This window comes from Mustela nivalis (assembly GCF_964662115.1).
Source record: "Mustela nivalis genome assembly, chromosome: 12".
Taxonomy (NCBI): domain Eukaryota; kingdom Metazoa; phylum Chordata; class Mammalia; order Carnivora; family Mustelidae; genus Mustela; species Mustela nivalis.
Window position 1 is genome coordinate 33,045,690 of NC_139031.1, and position 13,033 is coordinate 33,058,722.

Sequence of the window (13,033 nt, forward strand, 5' to 3'; positions counted from 1 at the left end):
AGAATAAGATAGTTCCCTTAAACAGGCACTGTTGACCTTAGGTTGGGGATTTTTCTTTAATTTGCTTTTCTTAAAAATAAAATATTAATCATATTGGAAAAGGCGAGCAGAGTTCCTTTACATTTTTTCAATATATTCCATTTCTAATATTGCATTCATTAAATTAAGTCATTGAACATTTTGAACATTTTTAAGTGCCAAAGGAAGATAGAAATGTAATTTCCAAGGGAAAGTAGATGAGACAGGCTGAGGTACCCTTGTGACAACTTCTATTTCTGCTAACCTCAATGTACACGCCATAAACATCAGTCTTTTGGGATCTTAAATGCCTCCTGATCATTTTGCTATTATAAGTTTTTAATTTCATGATAATGCAGTACTCTAATATAATTTTCAGCTCTTAGCAAAAATTTACTCACAGGATCTTAAAGATATTATGGTTGCTGTTTAAAAGAGTTTATAATTTTTGGTTGGTGTTTGCATTTGTGAGAGATACAACATGAACTAAAATAAATGTTTCGCTAAATTTTTAATTCCATCTGCATGTTCAGAACATGCAGAAATATTTAAGTTCATATTATACTTGGGATACTATTAACTATCACTGTCATATGTAATAACATTATGACTTTCTAATTAAAATCATTTTGCTCTGCAAAAATAATATTATATGCCTGTAATCACCTGGAACGAACCTTTGCCCTTCTGTCATTTCAAAAAGAAGGTCACTTAAATGAGAAACTGTGATATGAATTTGGAAAGGATTGCAATGCACAGTGGATTAATGCACTAGCTTTTTCATCTCTGGAGGCCTGCATTAAAAATATGACTTAGGACACTTGTGAAATGAATGACAGTAATGATGAAACCTTGAGTGTGCATTAGTACACATACATATCTTAAAACTGAAAATGCAAGTAATTAGAGATCTGGCCCCAAAATAGCAAAGGTCTGTACATTAAATTAAGTTGTATTTATATCTAAGCATTCAGGAAGTATGAACCCCTACACATTATTTTTTTTATTTGAGCTAAATTTGAAATGGTTAAATTAGCATGTAAATCTAGATCCTTAAATAAAAGCGATCTTTGGTTTCTCATTTTAATTGTTCATGATTGTACAGGAAATAGTATTTAGCTTAGGCCTAGCTTAGCTAAGTATAAAGTAATTTGCCAATGCATTCAATTTAATAAAAGAGCCAATCAAGAAAATTCTTCTCCAATTTTCTAGTTTTTCAAACATCAGGTAGTTTTATATGAGTTAATTGGAAAATAAAAACCATATTTCATTTTGCCAGGTTAAGCTTAGCCTTTGGGGAAAGTGGAATGAGCAGAATTTAGCAAAACAAACAAGTAAATCCACAGAAATATTTAACCATACAGTTATTGGGTAGGAGGTAGCTACCTTTAGGCCATCATTTGTAAACTCTTGGACAAGTATCTCTACATTTCTGTAACTCTGGTCTTAGAACACGAAACATAAACTGCTGATATAGTGACATGGACCACTTGCATACTCATTTGCTACTATTTGAATTTAATTTCCTACATAGAAATATACTTAACTCCCGAATGATAACAGCTAATGTAATGATGCTGTCTTCTGAAGGAATTATGTTAGCTTTTTTTTTCCCCCCCTGAGACATGGATCAGGGCTTATTCATCCAAAATATATTTATTTAGTAAATAGCATGTGCTAGGCACTGTCCTCAGTACACAAGGTATGTTAGAAAACAAAACAAGAAAAAAAAAGAAAACAAAACAAGGACTACTATCCTCATGCAGCTAATATTCCAATGAGCTGAGACAAACAGTAGACAATAACATACTGTGTAAATTATATCATATTTTAAAAGAAAGGAGAAAGTAGATCAAGGAAAAGGCAGTTGTGGATGTGAGAGTGTGAAGTGTGAGGGCGGGGGGAAGGAATAATTGTTGTCTTATAATCAAAAAGTAAAAAGTGAGGAAGCCAGTCAACTGGGAATCTAGAGTAAAAAGATTCCAGGAGGGTTTGAGCAGAGGAACAATGTGATCAGTAAGATTATTTTGTTGAGAAGAGATTGTGGGTACAAGAGCCAACAGATCAGGAAAAGATGCTTTCACTGATCACCAGGGAAGTACAAATTAAGGCCACCATGAGATATCACCTCACACTTACCAGAATGGTTAAAATCAACAACACAAGAAACAACAGTTGTTGCTGAGGATATGGAGAAAGGGAAACTCTCCTGCATTGTTAGTGGGAGTGCAAACATGTACTACCACTCTGGAAGACAGTATGGAGTTTCCTGAAAAAGTTAAAAATAGAACTACCTTTTGATCCAGCAATTGCACTTCTGGGAATTTACCCAAAGAATACAAAGGGATACACACACCCCAGTGTTTATAGCAACATTACTTACAATAGCCAGATTATGAAAACAGCCCAGTGTCCACTGATGAATGGATAAAGAAGCAGGGTGTATATACACACACACACACACATGCACACACACACACACACACACACACACACACACACACACACGTATATATAGTGGACTGTTACTCAGCCATGAAGAAGAATGAAATCTTGCCTTTAGCAACAATGTGGATGGAACTAGAGAGTATAATACAAAGCAAAATAAGTCAAAGAAAGACAAATACCAAATGATATACGTGGAATTTAAGAAACAAAGCAAATGAGCAAAGAGAAAAAAAAGAGAGCGAGTTAAACCAAGAAACAGACTCCTAACTATGGAGAACATAAACTGACGGTTACCAGAGAGGAACTGGGTGGGGGAATGGGTGAAATAGGTGATGGGCAATAAGGTATGCCCTTGTGACGAGCACCAGGTATAATACGGAGGTATTGAAACAACTGTAATATACACCTGGAATGAATATTCCCTGAGTGTTAGCTAACTGGAATTTAAATAAAAGCTTGAAAAAGGGTAGTAACCAAGATAAAATTAACATTCCCTTCAGCTTGACTAACTGTTAGATAGGTTTCTACCTGGCCATAGGCCCCTTACTTTTCTTACAGCATTTACCTTAGAAAACTTGCAGTTGCAAATTCTTTCTCTGCCCCTTTGGGATATAAATCTTTATCCAGCCCTTTGCCACTTTTACAGTGGAGGACTGTCTTTCTCAAGGCTCTGGGAGCCATCTTTTTGAAATGTAATCAGCAAGAAAGCTTGTGTCCCTATCTCCCAGTGTTTGTGGGAGAGTAGGAGTCTAACTTCGAAAAGTACCAATTAGCTAGCCTAATCACATGGACAACCTCCCTTCTAGTGCTCTTTGCTGCTTTCTACTGTTTCACTCCAGTGGCTAGAAATTCTCCTTTTGTTACAGTGGAAAAGAGGTTGAGTTCAATCTCTCTTCCATATTGCGGTAGTCTTTTTTTTTTTTTTTAAGATTTTATTTATTTATTTGACAGAGAGAGACACAGCAAAAGAGGGAACACAAGCAGGAGGATTAGAAGAGGGAGACGCAGGCTTCCCGCTGAACAGAGATCCCAGTGCAGGGCTTGATCCCAGGACCCTGGGATCATGACCAGAGCTGAAGGCAGAGCTTTAACCCACTGAGCCACCCAGGCACCACTCCCCATTGCAGTAGTCTTGAATAAAGTTTCATTTGTCACTGATAATTCACAGACCTGTACCCCTGACACAAATAATCCATTGTATGTTAATTTTTTTAAAAGATTTACTTGTCATTTTAAATAATTTTCTAATGCAATTCTTCTTTTATAATTCAAGAAGAAAGCTCTAGAGAGAAAGTAGAACTCTTTTGGAAGCCTGGAATAAGTAATGACCTACACTAAGTGAAGTAGAAATGCCAGAGTTCTATGGGAGATGGTAGAGGAAAGAGTCAAAAGGCTTATGAAAAGGGGCATGTCAGAAGGGGTAGACTTAAGTAAATCTGAAAACCCACCAGCCAACTATATTCCAAGGAAGAACTTAAACAACAACCTATTGCTAAAGCAATAAAAATATGCTTATGGAAGGAGTAATAGAATTATTGAAAGTCTTGGTGGATGGTCTCTAGAGCCCAGGGAGGATAGTGAAGATTATGTTACAGAACTGGGCTTCCTGACAACAGTGGAGATGATAGATATTTAACCACCAAAGGAAGCTGGGGACAATAATTGTAATGTGTAGCAAGGTTGGAGTAGCATCCAGAACCAGAGCACAGTGTTCCTAGGGGCGAGGTTGATGAACAGCCAACAATCATAATACTAAGTTTATATAACTAAAGGAAATCAAGGAAATGTTGCCTTAATAAAAAGGCACAATCTCTTGCGAATTTCCAAACTTGATCCAGATCTCAAATCTGGAATCAGTGACTGAAGAAGCTGGATCTCTTGAGGAAGACATCTGTGACCCTGTGGTGGATGTGTATAGAAATGATTCACTTCTTCCACAAGAGATCTAGCACCATTATTTAGGCCATTGTACACTGGGGAAATGAGAAGATGAGATATTTTGAGAACTGTTGGACACAGAGTCTGAAGATACCTTGATTTCCAAGGATCTGGACCATTGTAAGCATCCCCTCTGGAATGAGCAAATGTGTAGGTCAGATAAAAATAGAGTCCTGGTGTATGTCTGACTCATAATGGGTCTAATTGATATCTGAGCCCATTCTATGTTTATTTCCTAATTATCCAAATGTATAACTCCAAATGTGTAACTGGGTAGTCGTCAGAACCCTAACATTGGGTCCTTGGCTTATGTATGGAGTGGGGGCTGTTATAGTAGAAAGGCCAGGTGGAAGCTTTTATACACCCCTCCCCACACCAAAATAGTATGTGAAAATCATATTGCATTCTTGGGGGACTGGCAAAGATTTGTGCTACCTATCAAGACCTAGAGGTGTGGTGGTCTAACTCCTCCAATAATCAGATGGTGGCAGATAGTGAAGATGGCTGTAAATTTTGTTGCACCTGCTGTGCTGCATGTGGTATTTTGTAGCACAAGTGCAGCTGCTCTGCTGCAGTATGTGGTATGTTTTTCTAGAATAGATTAATGTAGCTTCAAATAAATAGTCTGCAGTCACTAATTTGGTTAATATATTCTTTTCCATCACCTTCAGGAAAGAGAATCAGAAACAGTTTGCATTTATGTGAGATGGACAGTAGTGCCTGTATTGGTCATTTTGGGCTGTTCTAACAAAATACCATGGACTAGGTAGCTTAAACAGTGGAAATTTATTTTCTCACAGTTGTAGAGGCTGGAAGTCCAAGGTCAGGATACCAGCAGGGTCAATTTCTAGTGACACCTTTCTTACTAGCTTGCAGGGAGCTACCTTCTTACTGTGTTCTCATGGTTTTCCCTCTGTGTGCCTTCCTCTTCTTGTGTCTCTTCTCTTCTTATATGGACATCGGAACTATTTGATTATAGCCCCATCCTTGTCACCTCAATTTAACTTTAATAACTTCTTTAAAGGGTCTATCAACAAATATAGTCACTTTGGAGGTTAGGACTTCAATATGTAGCTTTTGGGGGCACACAATTCACCCTGTAACAGGATAGATACATTTATAGTATTTCTCCCAAGGCTTTGTTAACACTTTCATCCTCTGCTGTAAATTATCCTAAACAGTTCTGAACTATCTCTACATTCTCCAGAGCTTAACAGAGTGTCATATTAGACCTAATGATCAGGAAATGGTGAGAGGGTGATGATCAGGAAATGCTCCAAAGGGTGGGGGACAAACCCTATAAAGGGATCCAACACATCAATGAGATCTTTAGGGTCCATGTTGTGGGGCTTGGCAGGACATCTCCTCTGATAAAAGACACACTATTATATTTTGCAATTTTCATTGCTAAGAAGGTAGCATGATGCTTGATAGGCTTCTCTAGGTTAAAATTTCATACTCAGGTATATTGTTCCAACCAGTATACAGAGGGTTGCCTTCTTTGAGTGTCCAGAGGAAGAAAGAGGAATCCAGAGGAGGAAATTATTGTACAGTATATCCAGGCTGTGGTGCAAGCATCCCTGCTTCTTGAACCATATGACTTTTGTATTATTGGAAGTATCTGTGGTGGGGGAAATTTCCATGTGGACTTTATGGGAAGCTCCAACAGGAGAATTACAATGTGTAGACTGCAAGGTCTGGAGCAACAATATACCATCTGTATCAAAAAGTGATAAACCATATAAAAAACATCTTCTGGGATGCTAGTGGGTTCTAGTAGAGCAGAAGCACTTAACCATAGGGTTTCAAGTGATCATGCAGTCTGAACTGCCTGGCATCAGCTGGGGTTCTCTCAGACCCACACAGTCATCAGGGCCAGTAGCCTAAGTCTTAAGAGGGATCTTAGGACTTAGTAGCAATCCATTATAAGTTGGAAGGGATATAATTAGAGGTGTGCACAAACACCTCTAATTGTGACGAAAGGATACAAGTAAGCTGAATGAGCCCAGACACCCATATCATCATCGTCTTTATACAAGTGCTTCTTTTTTCAGTTCAAATCTATGACAGCATCGGGGAAGGGTTTTCTTATTACCAGCTGATAGAGGAGAAAAGGCTAAGCTTGGTTCATAAATGTGTGTGCAAACTAAAAAGGGATTGCTGTTCAATTTCAGCCCTACTCACAGGTGGACTGAAAGATGATGCTGATCAGAAATCACCACTGAGCAGAGCTTTGGTTAGAGAATTGGGTAACCCAGTTTTGTCATGTTAAAAGAGGAGTAACCTGAGATAAAAAAAAAAAAAAACATTTGTGTTCTTATGAGCAGAGGCAAATGACTTGGCTGGTTGGTCAGTACCCTAGAAGGAGAAAAAATTGAAAAATTTTGTAACACGGAGGACTAGGAAAGAAACCTGTAGATGGAGCTATGGGAATGTATACAAAGTGTAAAGATTTTAATATTATATGTTAACGCCTTCCAGTAAGTATCTATACATAAGAGGACTAAACAATGAAGTAAACGAAGTTACTTGCCAGTTGATGTTAGCCAGCCATCATCATCATCGATATTCCTTGGTGCAGGCTCAGGCATGGAGTAACCATGGAGAAAGAACTTGGGTCAACAGCATAGTATCACAGTCACAAAGGCTGATCTAGTTCCATGTGCTTATAATGTCCAATCCATTGAAAGTAACAATTTCTAGTACTGAGACCTTCGTATGGTACCTTTCCTCAGGAAATCAATACCTTTGTGGCAAGTGATTAACTTGGAACATCTCTATACCCGGAAAAGGGCAAAGTTTATTTAGATTGGAATCGACATACATTCTGGTTATAGGTTTGTCTTTTCTAAGTGTCAATTCCTGTTATATAAGGCCTCACAGGGTATTTGAGGCACTAACATGTGATTTTTCATAATATCTCCTTGGACTAAGGGATACACTTAACATTAAAGAATGTCAACAGTGAACCTATAACCATGTGATCCAATCCTCCTTTGTATATAGCCAACCTGATAGAGTGGTGGTACTATGTTTGTAGAGGCAGTTAGGTATTGTCTTATATATGATACTTACAAAGAGGGGCTCCAACCTACAGAATGTGGTATATCTTCTTTGTCAACAACCATCATATGATATGGTATCTCCAGTACATGGATATAAGACTTCTCTTACACAACAGTCGCAGAGAACAAACGCACATGGGCACCCAGTTGATCCCCTAAGAGATCCTTCTTACACTTTCCTGTCTAATTTTTATGGCAAATGCACAAGTGCAGCTGCCACAGTCTAACTTCACCATGCATACCACCTAAACCAGTAGCAGTAATGGCTGAGAATTAGGAGTACCTAGAATATGCAGTAGGGAAGAAAGAAGAAAGAATTGTTGTAGCCTTGGGACTGTTTTCAGTCATGCACCCTATCCTTCATCCCACTAGCAGCTGTCTTAAGTTTACCCAGCAAAAAAAGCAACAGAATCCTAGAGGTAGGGTTTCCAAATGGAGTGAACTCACTACACAAAGCATATGTCTCTGAGTAGTAAAAGGGATAGTACAAGGGGTAGCCTTTAGTTTGATGAATTCTCTGATGTGTCTGCCAGATCCCTCTTAAGACTTAGGCACTAATTCCTTAAGCTGTGGGGAATATTAACGGCTGGTACCTCCAGGTAGTAACACTGTTGGCTGAAGGAAGCTGTCTTACATAATATTTCACCTGAAGGAAAACCTGTATCCAAAGTCCAAACCATTCCATGTGGGCCACAAAGGCATAGCCCACTTTCAGGTCCACTTAGCATTGCCACCAACTCTAGAGCTTCCTATAAACTTGACTTTGCTTTTTTCCTGAATCACAGTTCAACTTCTTCTCCCCAATCCCAATCATAATTACACCTTTATAGGTTTCATTTCTGAATCACGTTATAGTAAATTTTCTGCACATATTCTCCTCAAAGGCTGTTTCCTTGTGAACCCAACCAAAGACACCATCAATAATTACGTTCACAAACAAAAAATCATTTAGCTTGGCTTGATTTTGGACTTACTATGAATAGATTCTTACATTTGGCATACCTTTGTGCCTTGCTTCTTTAATGTTATGTACATTAAAAATTTCTAATCTGTTAATTCAGGTTCATCAATTTTGATACATAGTTTATTCATTTTCACTACTGTATAGTATCCAAGACATGCATATACTATAATTTATTCTTTCAACTATTGATGAACATTTGATTGTTTCCATTTTTATTTCAATATTGTAAATAATGAAACTAAACACATTCTTATAACTTTTTCTTGGTGTACATAACAGTCTCTGTAGAATGTTAACTCTCATTTTGCTTGAAGAGCAGCAATAGTCTTGGATTTGAATTGATAAACAGACTACGAAACCCAGTAGGTTTCATCCTGAGGCAAATGTATGTAGCTTTTAGAAAGGATAAGAGTAGTCAGTAAAACATATATAACAACAGCATAGCAGGGGTCACTTGACTTCTAGAAGTTGCTTTCCATGCCACTGACACTTTGTATTAAGGGAACACATAGTCAGAGAAGATGAGGCTGAATGTTTGTGAACCATCTGAGGTAATGTTTGTCATCAGATTTAGATTTCCATCAGCTTTTATACCCTGATAGTCATGTAACCCCCTAAGGCATAGTGTTACTAGTTTCCATCCTTTTGTGCAACTGCGTGTCAGTCATGCAGTGAACATTCTTGATGATCATGTGCTTGGCTCAGTACATAGCAACCTCACTATCATTTACCTTAGACTTTGTACGCTTTTATATATTCCTTGTGTTAGTTTTGCAAGGGATTTGAGTCAGAGTCAGAATCTCCCTATCCCTGATGCTGAAGGAAAGATTACGGTCCAGCTTCTCATACTGTCCTTCCAAGTGCATCCTTAAGAGTAAAATTACCACGTCATGCATTATGTGCATGTTTGTTTTTACAGGTGCTACCAAAGTTTCCCAAAGTGAATGTACCAATTTGCATTTTTACCAGCGGTGGCTGAGACATTTTTTGCTTTACATCTTTGTCACCTCCAGGATCATCAAAATTCTTCATGTTTCCAGTTCAATCATTATAGAATAGTGTCTCATTATACTTTGGATTTTCATTTATTACTTATCAATAATGAAGTTGGACATCTTTTCATATGTTGGTTTACCACTCTTTTTTCTCAATATGAAATGCCTATTCATATTTTTCCCACTTTTCTACATAATTATTTATTAATTTTAGTTTTTATATCATATGAACACTAATCTTTTGTTAGTGTGTAATGAAGATAAAGGCAATTGGTTTATCATGTACAACACACTTATACATATACACACAGTTATCACTGTAGAATTTTGTGAGTAGACATCCTTTTGCCACCAATCTGTAATGGTTATTTTATGCTCTGCCATATGTTAAGTTTAATAGATTGTGAAGTTGCTGATGGAGTTTGAGATATCATATGATTTTATTTTCTAATCTGTTAGAGACTCACATTTTAAAAAATTTTCCAGTATTAAACCAGATTTACATAGTTTGAATTGAAATTAAATTGGTTATGTTATATTTTTGTACATTACTTAATTAATTGATGGTATTTATTGAGGAATTTTGCACCTGTGTTCATAAGGGTGCTAGGCCAGTAGCTTTATTAATTTACATTATCCTTGATTAATTTGGCCATCTAGATAATGATAAGTTTTGTAAAGAGAGATTGTTTCACCCTGAATGGCAGATATAATGATAAAGGAGAAACACAAAGTTCAAAGCTAGACACTATCCAACTTCTGGGTCTTACTACAAATCTACAGTAGTCAAAACAATGTAGGATTGGTAAAGAAATAGACAAATAGATCAATAGAACAGAATAGAACATCCAGAAATAGACCCATATCAATATAGTCAACTTATCTTTGACAAAGGAGCAGAAACAATACAATAGGGCAAAGATAGTTGTTTCAAAAAACGGTAGCGAAACAAGTAAATATCCAAATGCAAAAAGATGAATCTAGAGACATACCCTAATACCCCTCCCCAAAATTAACTCAACATGGATCACAGAACTAAATGTAAAATGTAAAACTATAAAACTTCTATAAGATAATATTGAATAAAATCTTGACTATGGGTATGGCAGTGACTTTTTAGTACACATAAAGGCATGAACCATGAAAGAAAGAATGATAAACTGGACTTTATTAAAATTAAAAGCTTCTTCTCTGCAAAAGAGTGAGAAGACAAGCTATAGACTGTGAGCACAGATGCGCATGACTATACATGGCACCATCCCACCACCTCGCTGAGATAGGTGGAGCAAAAAGTTGCGGCATTTTCCTGCCACCTTGCTGAAGCCAGAGAGTATGGATGGTTGCAGCACGCCCAGCTTTCTGGCTGGATCAGGCAAGTACAAATGGTCATGGCATTCTCCTGCTCACTAGCTAAAGTTGGCAAGTTCAGGCAGTTGTAACACCGTGTCTCTTCCTGGTTAGGGCTGGAAACACAAGTGGTCATAGTATTCTCCCACTGCCAGCCTAAAATAGATGCTAAATGAGATTTCTCTCCATGGAACACTGACAGATCTTGGAGCCCTCAACAATGGGACATGTCAAGAACAAAAAAGACAATTTAGACAATCACAAAGGTTTAAGAGAGAACTGAGAGCTAAGTCATGATTGAACCAGGTTTATCACCTACCCAAGGCCACTCCTTCAAGACTGAGAGAGGTAGTTGCTTTACCTAATACATAAAAACACACACAGAGAATCAAATAAAATGAGGATACAGAGGAATGTATTCCAAATGGGAGAACTTACACAGAGCCCTGGAAAAAGACCTTCATGGAAAAATGTAAGTAATCTACCTGATAAAGAATTTCAAGTAATGACCATAAAGATGCTTCTTGAATCTGGGAGAAGAATGTATGAACACTGTGAGAACTTTAACAAAGAGATGGAAAATATAATAAAAGACCGAACTTAAGGCAGAGAGCTGAAGAATATAACTGAATTGAAAAAAATACATTAATGAGGTTCAACGCAGACTAGATAAAGCAGTAGAACAGATCAGTGAGCTGGAAAACAAAGCAATGGAACTCACCCAGACAGAACGACAAAAAGAAAAGAGAATTTTTAAAAATGAAGATAACTTAAAGGACCAGTGAGACAACCTTAGTGGAATAATATCCACATTAGGTGTCCCAGAAGGAGAAAAGATAGAGAAAGGGTCAAAAAACTTACTCGAAGAAATAATGTTTGAGAGCATCCTTAACCTAGAGAAGGAAGCAAATATCCATATTCAGGAAGTCCAGAGAGTCCCAAATAAGAGGAACCCAAAGAGATCCACACCTAGACACATTATAATTAAAATGTCAAAAATTAATGATAAAGAGTGAATCTTAAAAACAGCAAGAAAAACCAATTGTTATATATAAGAGAACCCTCATAAGGCTATCAACAGATTTCTTAATAGAAACTTTGGAACTCAGAAGGGAGTGGCATGACATATTCAAAATGCTGAAAGGAAGAAGCTTCTAACCAAGGAAAACTCTGCTTGACAGGGTTATCATTCAGAATGGGAGGAAAGAGAGTTTTCCAGATAAGCAAAACATAAAGCAGTTTACCCCTAATAAACAGGCCTTACAAGAATTTTTAAAGGGACTTCTTTTTTTTTTTTTTTTTTTTTTTTTTTAAAGATTTTATTTATTTATTTGACAGAGAGAGATTAAAAGTAGGCAGAGAGGCAGGCAGAGAGAGAGAGGAGGAAGCAGGCTCCCCGCTGAGCAGAGAGCCTGATGCGGGACTCGATCCCAGGACCCTGGGATCATGACCTGAGCCGAAGGCAGCGGCTTAACCCACTGAGCCACCCAGACGCCCCTTAAAGGGACTTCTTTAAGATAAAGAGAAATGGCACTACTTAATAACATGAAAATATATGAAAGTAAAAATCTCACTTGTAAATATATAGTAAAGCTAGTGGATTAATCTGAAGAAAACTACTAAAAAGGTTAACAGACAAAAGTAGTAAAATTAACTAAAACCACAATAATTAATTAAGGGATACATAAAAGTTGTGAAATATGACATCTGAAACAAAACCTGTAGGTTTAGTAAAAATGTAGCTTTGAAATGTGCTCTTATTTAAATTGCTATCAACTTAGACTGTTATATACATATATACATACACATATATAGATATACATATATACATCTATATTTATATATCTACATATCTACATATATATATACATATAATGACATATGTGAACTTCTCAGTAATCACAAAGCAAAAACTTAAATACACAAAAGAAAATAACAAAGGAATCTAAACATAACACTAAAGAAAGTCATCAAACCATAGGGAAGAGAGAGAAGACAGGAACAGAGATGAACTACAAAAAGTCATTTCCTTTAAATGTAAAAAGTAAACATATAGGTATAACTATACAACCTCAGGGAAAAATACTACACTGGGATAATATTTTCCTTTCAAATTGACATAAATGAAAAAGCTGGATATACTATGGGTAAATGCTGTTATACATTGCTGACAGAAATTAAAATTTTTACAACCTTTTGGAGGGCAATTCGTTAAATTGCATTTACTCTCTGAGCCACAAATCCCACGTCTAGGAATT

General features: G+C 36.9%; 1 pseudogene across 1 annotated transcript in view; it reads right to left on the reverse strand.

Moving 5' to 3' along the window:
* LOC309845047 (ATP synthase membrane subunit K, mitochondrial pseudogene) overlaps nucleotides 1-7,004 on the reverse strand; it is an 11,108-nt pseudogene extending 4,104 nt beyond the window's left edge. Inside the window, exon 1 of the transcript XR_014316541.1 lies at nucleotides 6,938-7,004. The product of XR_014316541.1 is annotated as an ATP synthase membrane subunit K, mitochondrial pseudogene (transcript). The remainder of the gene's footprint in view (nucleotides 1-6,937) is intronic.
* Between the last annotated feature and the right edge of the window lie 6,029 nt (nucleotides 7,005-13,033).